This window comes from Bacillus rossius, chromosome 6 (genome assembly GCF_032445375.1).
Source record: "Bacillus rossius redtenbacheri isolate Brsri chromosome 6, Brsri_v3, whole genome shotgun sequence".
NCBI lineage: Eukaryota > Metazoa > Arthropoda > Insecta > Phasmatodea > Bacillidae > Bacillus > Bacillus rossius.
Window position 1 is genome coordinate 4,414,826 of NC_086334.1, and position 10,929 is coordinate 4,425,754.

The window sequence follows — 10,929 nt, forward strand, 5'->3', positions numbered from 1 at the left end:
GGACGTCACGAGCGGACAGATACGAGAGAGAGGGACGAACGTCCGCCGCGATGCCGTTTTTGCCCGGACGCGTACCATTGGCATCGCCTCTGCCCCACCAGAGCCGCGTGGGAGGAGGCGCGCGAAGGCAACACGTCGCAGGCGGGAAACGCAGGACCGGGGGCGGAGGGACAACTGGGTGCCGCTCCCCGGCCCGCCAGCCACCGGCAGTCCCAGTAACTGACAGAACACGTCGACCACCACCGGCGCCTACCGCACTAACGTCCTGTATGCCGCCGGGAAGCAGGGGACAACGGGACTACTCCTCATCAGCTGTCCCCACGCCGAGGCAACTGCGGGGACAGCTGACTGCCGGCGCCACCACCGCGGCCCTGAGGCCGGTTATACCAGGGCCGGACCAGCCGCCTCGTCGACACGCCGTCGACGGGGTGGACAATCAGAGCATCAGCGCAGGCATCGTGCCGGCCATCTCCGGGCAGGGACAGCTGACTGCCGGCGCCACCACCGCGGCCCTGATGCCGGGTATACCAGGGTCGGACCAGCTGCCTCGTCGACACGCCGTCGACGGGGCGGACAACCAGAGCATCAGCGCAGGCATCCCGCCGGCCATCTCCGTGCAGGGACAGCTGACTGCCGGCGCCACCACTGCGGCCCTGAGGCCGGTTATACCAGGGCCGGACCAGCCGCCTCGTCGACCTGTCGTCGACGAGGTGGACCACCGGAACGTCAACACGTCGGCGCCGGAGCGAGCCGCGGACCTCGCCGCGAGTTCCCCACGCCCGGACGGCCAGGTGGCCGGGGGCGGTGGGGGACAGACGACTGCACAGCTGGGGCAGGTCGGCCCCGAGGAGCCGGAGCTGCTGCGAATTCCTGTCCGCGCTAACGGGCGGGAGATGCTGGCCCTGGTGGACACCGCCGCCAGCCGAACCTACATCGCGGCCCACCTGGTGGGAGCGGAGGCAGTGACACCGCGGAGGGAGCTGGTGCAGCTGGCCACCAGGGACGCCGTCGTTGCAGCAGGGGGCATCACTCAGGTAACAATGAGCATCGTTGGTCACGTTAGCCACGTCGAGGCCTGGGTGGTCCCCGAGCTCCGCGAGGGGCTGATTCTGGTGGTCCCATGGCTGCACGAGGTCGACGCCACCGTGGAAGTACGAGCTGGCCGGATGCACTTCGGCACCCAGGGGCGCTGGACGGTGTACGGCGTGCACCAGGTTCCCCCCAGTCCCCCTCAGTCAGTCATTCGCCTAGAAGACCTTCAGCACGGTGTTCCAGAGGAGTATGTCGATGTCATCAACCATGTCCTCACCTCTCAGGCACAGGTATTTGCGGCCGCGGACCGGCTACGACGGACAAACGTGACGGAGCACCGAATACCGATGGTACCGCACCGCCCTCCCTTTGAGAAGGTATACGGATTTGGCATCCGGGAACGGGAGGCCATACAGACTCAAATTGACGAGATGTTACGTGACGGGGTAGTGGAACCCAGCACCTCCCCGTATTACTCACGGGTGGTGCTGGCCACCAAGAAAGACGGAAGTCTACGCTTTTGCGTAAACTTCAAGGCGATAAACAAACTGACCATTCCCGCCCCGCCCCCGCAGATCAATATCACAGACGCACTGGCAGGACTGGGGGACGCCACTATTTTCACGACACTAGACTTAAAATCAGGCTACTGGAAGGTGCCGGTATGTCTGGAGGACCGCCCTAAGACGGCATTTACGGCACCAGACGGTCGACGTTACCAGTTCTGCGCCATGCCGTTTGGTCTCATGGACGCCCCTGCCACGTTCCAGGCCCTGATGGTACGTGTTCTGGATGGGTACATTGGTGAGTTCGCCAGTGCCTATCTGGACGACGTTATCATCTGGTCCAGGACGTGGGAGGAACACGCGCACCATCTGGCATTGGTGCTAGAACGTATGGCCAGACACGGACTGACGTGCGCCCCAAAGAAATGCCACATTGGGGCCACGGAAATAGAGTTCCTAGGACACATAGTGACGGCGGAGGGGTGCCGCCCCCGACCTGAGCAGTTGGAGCTAATAGAGGGAAAGGGGGCACCGAAGACCAGGAAGCAGCTCCAGAAGCTGCTGGGGCTGCTCAACTGGCTGCGGTCCTTCGTCCCCGACTTCGCCACGGTGACGGCCCCGATGACGGACCTACTGTCGCCGAAGACTAAGTTCCGGTGGACCCCCGCCGCGGACGAGGCCTTGCGACAGGTGAAGCGCCGGTTCAGGAACTGTCACACGCTCTCACGCCTGGTGCCCAGCCGCCCCATCTTCATCCAGACGGATGCGAGTCAGGAGGGGATGGGGGCGGTGTTGTACCAGATGGATGACCGGGGCGAGAGGCGCGTGATCGAGTACGCCAGTGCCAAGTTTGGGCAGGCTGAGCGGAAGTATCACGTGAATGAGCAAGAGTGCCTTGCGGTGGTCTGGGCCCTACAGAGGTACCGTCACCACGTCGAGGGCCGCTCATTCACGCTGAGAACCGACAGCCAATGCCTCCGCTGGTTGGACTCCGCTCAGGGCCGGAAGTCTAAGTTCACTCGGTGGGCCATGCTGATCCAGGAATTCTCGTTCACGGTCGAGCACATTCCTGGACGTGAAAATCAGTTGGCCGACGAGTTGTCCCGGAATCCGGACCCTGAGAATGAGTTCCACGACGACCAGGGCTGGGAGGAAGTGCTCCTCCCTGAGCGTGAGCGCGGGGTAGAGGACTCGGTGCCGCGACCGTGCGCGTTGTACGCGCTGACAAGCCCCACTGCTCCTGCACCCGACGCGCGACCCGAGACTATGACTGACCTGCTGGCGTGGGTCCACGCGGCGCAACTCCGGGACCCCGACACCCGGACCCGACTCACAGAGTGTGGGGAGGGGGTGATACCGGGCTGCCGGAGCCTGAACGGGGTGCTCCAGACCAGGGGGGCTCACAGGTCAAGCGGGTGGCGGACCCACGTGCCGCCCGAGGCCAGGCGCTGGGTCCTGAGCTACCTGCATGACCACCCCCTGGCGGGACACCCGGGCGCGGAGCAGACGCTGCGTGAGGTCAGACGGACGTTCCGCTGGCCTGGCGACGCGGCAGAAGTGAGACGCTACGTGCGGGCCTGCCTGCGTTGCCAGGAGCGGAAGTCCAGGCGACCCGACGGCAAGGAGCAGCAGGTCCCACGACGGCCCGGGAATCCCTTCCACACTGTGGCGGTGGATATTATGGGGCCGTATCCTCGCACGTCCCGTGGTCGGCGATTCATTGTTGTGGTCACGGATGTCTTCACCCGCTGGGCGGAGGCGTTCGCAGTACCAAACGTGAAAGCCGGCACCGTGATTGCCCTGCTCGAGCGCGAGTTCTTCCCGCGATACGGGTACCCCGCGGTCCTGCTGACGGACAACGGGGTGCAGTTCACGGGGAGAAGCTGGCGAGTGTCCTGCGCGTGTTGGGGGGTGGAGCATCACACGACGCCCACCTACCATCCGCGCGCGAATCCGACCGAAAGGCGGAATCAGGACATTAAAACTCAGCTGCGCATCCGGTTGGACGAGAACCACACCAAGTGGGACCTGCACCTGCCGACGCTGCTGTTTTGCCTGCGCCGTCGGACGAATGCGGTCACGGGCCATTCCCCCGCTGAACTGGTGCAGGGCCGGAACCTCGCCCTGCCCGGGGAAGCGCGAGCAACCCCCGACTTGCACGACATGACCACGGACGATCTGCGCGAAGACGCCCGACGTCGCCAAGCTGACTACCTGACTAGACGTACGCCGCAGACGCACCAGCCCCCAGCACGACTAGAGCCTGGCCAGCAGGTGTTTGTTAAGTGTCATCACCTGTCGGCTGGCGAGCGGGGCTTTTGCGCCAGTCTGGCTCCTAAGTGGGCGGGGCCACAGGAGATCGTAGACAGACTGGGCACCACCTCGTACCTCGTGCGTCGCGCCGACAGACGGACAACTAAGGTGCACAGGGACGACATTCGACTGATAGGCGACCCGCACGACGAGTACGACCACGACGACAGCGGACCAGTGGACGGTGACGAGGCCGAGGATGACGTCACCGAAGGTGTACTGGCCGACCTCGGCGCCCCTGTGGTGGTACCGCCGGAGCCGGACCTGGGACGTCGACGGGGACACGCCCACCCCAGGTCACTGCGGGGGGTTGGCAGGAACGTTGACAGGGACGACGACACACGGGACGGGACCGATGACAACGTCGCAGTAGGAGTCCTGGTCGACCTCGATGACCCCGTGGTGACGCCACCGGAGCCGGATCAGGGACGTCGACGGGGACACGCCCACCCCAGGTCACTGCGGGGGGTGGGCAGGAACGTTGACAGGGACGACGACACACGGGACAGGACCGATGACAACGTCGCAGTAGGGGTCCTGGTCGACCTCGGTGACCCCGTGGTGACGCCACCGGAGCCGGATCAGGGACGTCGACGGGGACACGCCCACCCCAGGTCACTGCGGGGGGTGGGCAGGAACGTTGACAGGGACGACGACACACGGGACAGGACCGATGACAACGTCGCAGTAGGAGTCCTGGTCGACCTCGGTGACCCCGTGGTGACGCCACCGGAGCCGGATCAGGGACGTCGACGAGGACACGCCCACCCCAGGTCAATGCGGGGGGTGGGCAGGAACGTTGACAGGGACGACGACACACGGGACAGGACCGATGACAACGTCGCAGTAGGAGTCCTGGTCGACCTCGGTGACCCCGTGGTGACGCCACCGGAGCCGGATCAGGGACGTCGACGAGGACACGCCCACCCCAAGTCACTGCAGGGGGTTGGCAGGAACGTTGACAGGGACGACGACACCTGGGGCACGACACATGGACGGGCCCCCACGACGACACCGACTCAGCCTCCTACGGGGGGACAGCAAAAGGGGAACGGTGGTTGGCAACTGGCAAAGGGGGCGGGGAACGGACGCCCGTCAGAAGGGGCGGAAGGGGTCCGCGTGGCGCAAGCATGGCAGAGCTGGAGCGCTTCGTGGACCGGGTGCTCCCGCCTGATGACGTCAGCGCCTACGCCAACGACACTGATGGACCACTCATCGAGGACGTAACACATGACAACACTGCTCAGGGCGACCTGGTCGACCTGAGTGAACCAGTGGTGACGTTGCCGGAGCCTACCCAGAGACGTGGACGGAGGTACGTCCACTCCTGGGAACAGCGGGTGACGGGGACGGACGTGAGCAAGGACGTGACAGACGGGGTAACGGTCCGGCTCCTCAGTGGGGAGGGCGATGTCGACAGGGCCCAGCAAGTGGTCCTGGACTTGCCTTCCGGGGAGCCGAGGATGACCGCTCACGCGGGGAGGGGACCGGCGTTGCGCCGGTCCACGCGTGAGAAGACGGCCCCCCACTACCTCCGGGACTACGAGTGGGGGAGTCAGCGCAAACCCCGAGACGTAAGACAAACGACCGACGGGGGGTTACGCTGCAGCGTGATGCAGCTCCTGCCCCAGTTTGCCCGACCCGGACGGAATGACGTGACGAGCTCCGACGACCAGACAAGTGGCCGGACGCGGACGCGGCTGCCGGTCTAGGTCGGCGTCGGGGGCCAGGACGGCCTCGGGAGAGGGGGGGCATATGACGACAGTCGTCGTACCCTCCCAGATACAGAGGCCGTGCCTGGCCACCGACGCGGGCCTGAGGGGGCCTGTTTTCCCCCCAGTGAACCCCAGTGTGTGCGACGGCCAGGGACGCACCCGCGTGCGCCCTAGCATGCCAACGAGTGTTTTTTCTATGTGACTTTATCTTTTATTTCAGTGTGTATATATTTGTAAACGATTAAGGGATTTGAATGTGTGTAATTAACTTATTTTATTTATTATTCATTGTGCAAGTTCGCTGTGTAATTAATGTCTCGTGTATGTCTTTGTAAATAATTCAATAACTTTTTCTGAAGTGTTTCGCCGTAGTATGTAATTGCAGCCTGGCGCGCCGCGGGACGGAGCTCTCTCCCACGCCGGCCGATTTTCCCCTCCCTCCCCGCCACCCGCGGGCGCCGGCCCGCGGGCGAGCGGGGAGAGGCAGTCGCGTCCTGGTCTCGAGCGGAGACAGACGTGTTCGTTGCTCCGCGAGCCGCGCACGTTGCGCTCGGGATTGAACGTTCGCTCAGTCCGCAGTCGGTCACGGCAGCTGAGTTGCCACCGCGAATCAGCTTAGCATTGTTAACTTACGAGTCATCGGGAGACGTGTCTAGCGGGCAGTTTCTACAACGCGAACGTGGTGGTCTCTGAACTTTTCGCCGTCCACGGAACATTACGTAACGGGCCGCGTATGTACAGCGCTCCGTCTTCGGGCCCTCTCTCACTGGGTCAGCCTAGCATTAATAAACTTTACGATTCGCGCCGAAACGTATTTGAGAACCGCCCCGTCATCAGGGAGTCCGTGTCGCCGTGGTAGGGCACTTGTTCCGCGACGGTTCCGCCATGCTGCGGCAGGACTTTATAAGCGTTAATAAAAGACGGCTCGTGAAATTCGTTAATGCCGTGTTCTGCTTGCGACAACCTACCAACATTCCTCGCAATCACTTCACTCTCCCTCCAGGTCCCGCCTTTCCCGGTCCCGGCCACGTTGGCCTGGACCCACACCTCTCCGACGAGGGCAGTACGGGCATAACAGGACATTTATTTCAACGGGAAAACGGGGACCTGAAGCCGAGGGACGTCACCGTTATATTGGTATGTTTGGCACACAACTACTATTTCTACTTTTTTTAATTTGGCTTCTTTATATTTTTGGGGGGTCATTTCATTTTCATTCCCCATCGGAGACTCGGCCTCTAACTGTGCTGGTCAGCTGCTGCAATCTCCCTTACCATACTCCTTTCCCAAGCTGTCTCAGCAATTCCTTTTGGTTTCTCCCACCTGTGTGCATGCAGAGATGTGTAATACTGTATGCTATCGTCACCTTGAGCACATATTATCTCTGATGCACTTGCTACTATCATCATAGTCGTGGCATGGCCGCGATTAGGTATTACAACTGTGTTATAACATCTCGGGTACCTTTGCTGATAATATCACCCATTGCCTTTTAGTCACATGGCCAGGATCCTTCCCTGAGAACTACTGTGTACTAGCGCACGAAGAAACTCGCTAGTCGGCGCTCCGCGCAAATCATGGCATCAGTACATCATTCGAGAACCAGAGATAAGCAAGTAATTTTATAATTGTAGTTAGTCCTAAAAATAAATTAAATACTAAGCGAGGGTGCTGTAGTAAACAATTTGTAGCAACCATTATTTAGTAACATCAAGCATTACTATGCTCTAATATATAAATTTTTGAATTCTAACGACAGAAATTTTAATGGCCTTATAGTTACTTCATAATCTTAACTGCACTGAACTGAACCGTTCCAAAAAACATGTAGTAACGAACAAATTTTTAATTTATTATTTTCCCGGGGTTTTTATTAATGCATCTGCGATATCGAACTTGTAAAACTGTCTTGTGTTTGATTCGATGTGAATGCTTTATCGGTTATTCTATTATATAAGTTAAGTGAAATATCGAAATTTATAATGAGTATAGTTAAAGGGAATCAAAACAGGTTTTTGTTGATATTATACATCAAAATGTGTGAGCAGTGTAGTGTAGTGTGGACGTATACTTATTGTGAGAGAGTAAGATGAACGATAATTTGGTAGAAATGTCCGTTTATACTCGTCGATGTAGTGTAAGATGCTTTGTTCAGGTATCTATATTAATAGTCTTTATAATTGCAGCTACAATTTTCATTTGGCCAATAAACGTAGTGAATGTCGTACCTTCAAAAATCTTGCATGTTAAGTCTTACAAATCTGTCTTGCCGGAAATGGGAAGTTTCTACCGTGAAAATTGTTTTGATCGACTGTTAATTAATTCGATTGAAGGATTATCAAAAAATACATTTACGTGGTCTAATGCTTATGATCGCAAATGTCAAATTTTGTGGAAAAAATTTCAATTGATTTACAGAATAGAACAGAGGCAGGGGCAGTTGTCTATCCCATCACCCTTTTATGCCACTGTGTACAGGTGGCTAGGCAATAACTCCAAGCTAGTAAATAGCTTGGAGAAACAGAGCTTGTACCACATTTTCAATCATTACTCACGTGAATACACAGTGTACAATCCCCTGAGGTCAAAAAGACCTATCCATACAGGTAGCAACAATGCCAGAAGATTTGTAAATGAACTGTCCGATGCAACAAAAGCCGACTGTGACTTCTGCAGCTACGAGAACAGGACGGCAGAGGATGTGTTCGGCAGAGTCGTTGGCAAGCACTCTGCGAGTGCGGCAAACGCCTTCAAGCTGGACAAATGGCACGGCCTGTTCCTGACGAAGAAGCACAACCCTCTGGAGCTGAAAGAGGAGGAGTTCCTCGACTGGTTCCACACGGCATTGGAGTGGTTCAGGCGTGTCAACTCCGTCGACAAGGATGCCAAGTTTCCCATGATGATCTGGGACAGCCTGCCCCGCGCAGGTGCCAGCCAGTTCCACCCGCACGTGCACGGCATCCTGGGCGCACACCACTACCACGGCTCCGTGGCCAACCAGGCGGCGGCCGCGAGGGCGTACCGCGAGGACGCGGGCTCGGACTACTGGAAGGACCTGGTGGAGATCCACACGGCCCTGGGGCTGGCGGTGCGGCTGGGCGAGGCGGTCGCCATCGCGCCCTTGACGGCGGTGAAGGACCACGAGCTGATGCTCCTCAGCGCCGCCCCCTGCGACGACCTGTTCCGGCTACTGTTCCGCGTGGTCGCGACCTACCGCGAGCTGGACAGGTTCTGCCACAGCTCCGGGATGGCCCTGCCCGTGCTGGGAGCGGGGGACCCTGGCGGCCACCAGGATGGTCTGCCCGCCATGATCCGCATCGGGACCCGAGGCCGGTGCGACAGCTCCGTGAACGATGCCAGCTCTCTCGAGCTGTTCCTCATGTACAATGTGAACGTGGACCCGTACACGGTGGTAGCCAAGCTGAGAGAGGTTGTTGCGCGTGACAGGCACAGAAAGTGAGCCTCGTACAGTCTTGACCTCACTGCCGTTAAAGGTATCTGTTGTGGAGGTGGATCAGTTCACAAAGTACTTAAACAAACTACTACTTAATGAGATTAAGACTTGCTCATCGTATTACCTAATGAGATTACGACTTGCTCATCGTATACTCTGAAATGTGGTACATACAATTATTCAATGTGAGAAGTTAGTGCTACGATCATGCAGTTTTGATTAAGCCTAGTAACTTATCTTGGTAATTACATAAATATTTTAGTCTTAATTTTTTTAATTTATTAATTTTTATTCAAGAAATTATAAAATTAGGTTAGGGAATATTTGCAGTGGAGGCGAATAAATGTCTTGTGAGTACATGTCTGACTCTGCTATTAGTTCAGGTTAAACAGTGCCTTTTGAGGCTTGTTTTAGATGCTAAAATTTAATCTTTTACTGGAATGAAATATGTTGAAGCATATACCATGAATATGCTTGATTCAATAGATTTTTAGGATGCTATTACCTTTGGCAAATATGTAGTGTGGCAGATCATTAGTAAAAGTCCAAAAACATGCCAAAGAGGGCATTTCTGTGTTTGTTTGATCATGACTGTATAATAAATATAATATATAAAAACATAGTAAAATTTCTTTATTGCATAGACATAAAGGATGATGTCGATTAGAATGTACATGACCCACATATTCTAAGTTAATATGGACTTAATTGATGATTGAAATATAAATTGTCTATTACAGTAGAAAAATATACTGAAAGGGTTAAAATGATTACCAAGTTGGCTGTTCAGCTAACTTACCCACTAATTGTGAGTTGTGTACACACCAGAATGCAATTCAGTGGCTCTTTTCAGGTAGATTTCGAAGAAAGCCCACCTATTGTAGCCATTACCGGAAATATTTTGCACATGCACTCAATAGCATTTTTAGGGACACAATTAATGCTTTATTTTTGCACAAATCACTTCCAAACTGATACATAAAATACAGTAATGGAAAAATTTTGGTCAAGTATGTTAATAAGAAAAATCAAATGAAAGGAGTATAAAGAGGTAAGGTTTTTTTGAAAAATACATTGCTATAACTTAATATGTCAAATATTGCTATAACTTAATATGTCAAATATTGCATCTGTATGAAGTTAACATATCTTAAGAGTAATACCAAAAACTTTTTTTCTAAATAAATCCTTCAAAGAAAGTTATTAGGTAATAATTGTGCCTGCTTTATATGACATTCTTCCTGACTCACGGAACTCCTAGGTTCCGCCAAACACCAAAATGAGTCTGCAAATACGTACACTTCTTTCATTCTGGTTAATGTTTAATTTACTCTCCTGAGTTGCAGGATGCTTAATTCTGTTTCCTCTGGTAGCCAACCACCCCACTCTTTCACAATTACCATTATCATAAAACTGAAAAAATTATCCCATCATGACAATGTTGACCAGTTTTCATGCAGTGCGCCGATGAAGGTTTCTTCTCTACACACACAAACAGTTATTTGCTTAAAGATGACAAGAAGTTTAGGGAATTCTTCCATCTCTGTATGTGGGTTTAGTGAAATTTGACTTGAAGGGGGGAAAAATTGTCTCGCATACCTGATAACATTATACAAATAGCTGGCTTTGACACCAGTTATGTAATTGATTTATCATTCATAAAATTACAATCAGTAAATGAAAGTTACATTGCTCAAGGCAAGAATAGAAAGAAAATATACAAATATATCAATTATTAATTACTCCATTGTTGCATTAAAAAATATTATGCATATCCAAAGGTTAAATAAAAATGTAAGGGGCCATTAATAAGTTAGTAACAAAGTATTAACGTTAAGCTAATTTATTAATGTTTGAATCGCTGTCAAAGATGCTTACTTAGATAAAATTGTTGAAAATCAAATTGAAT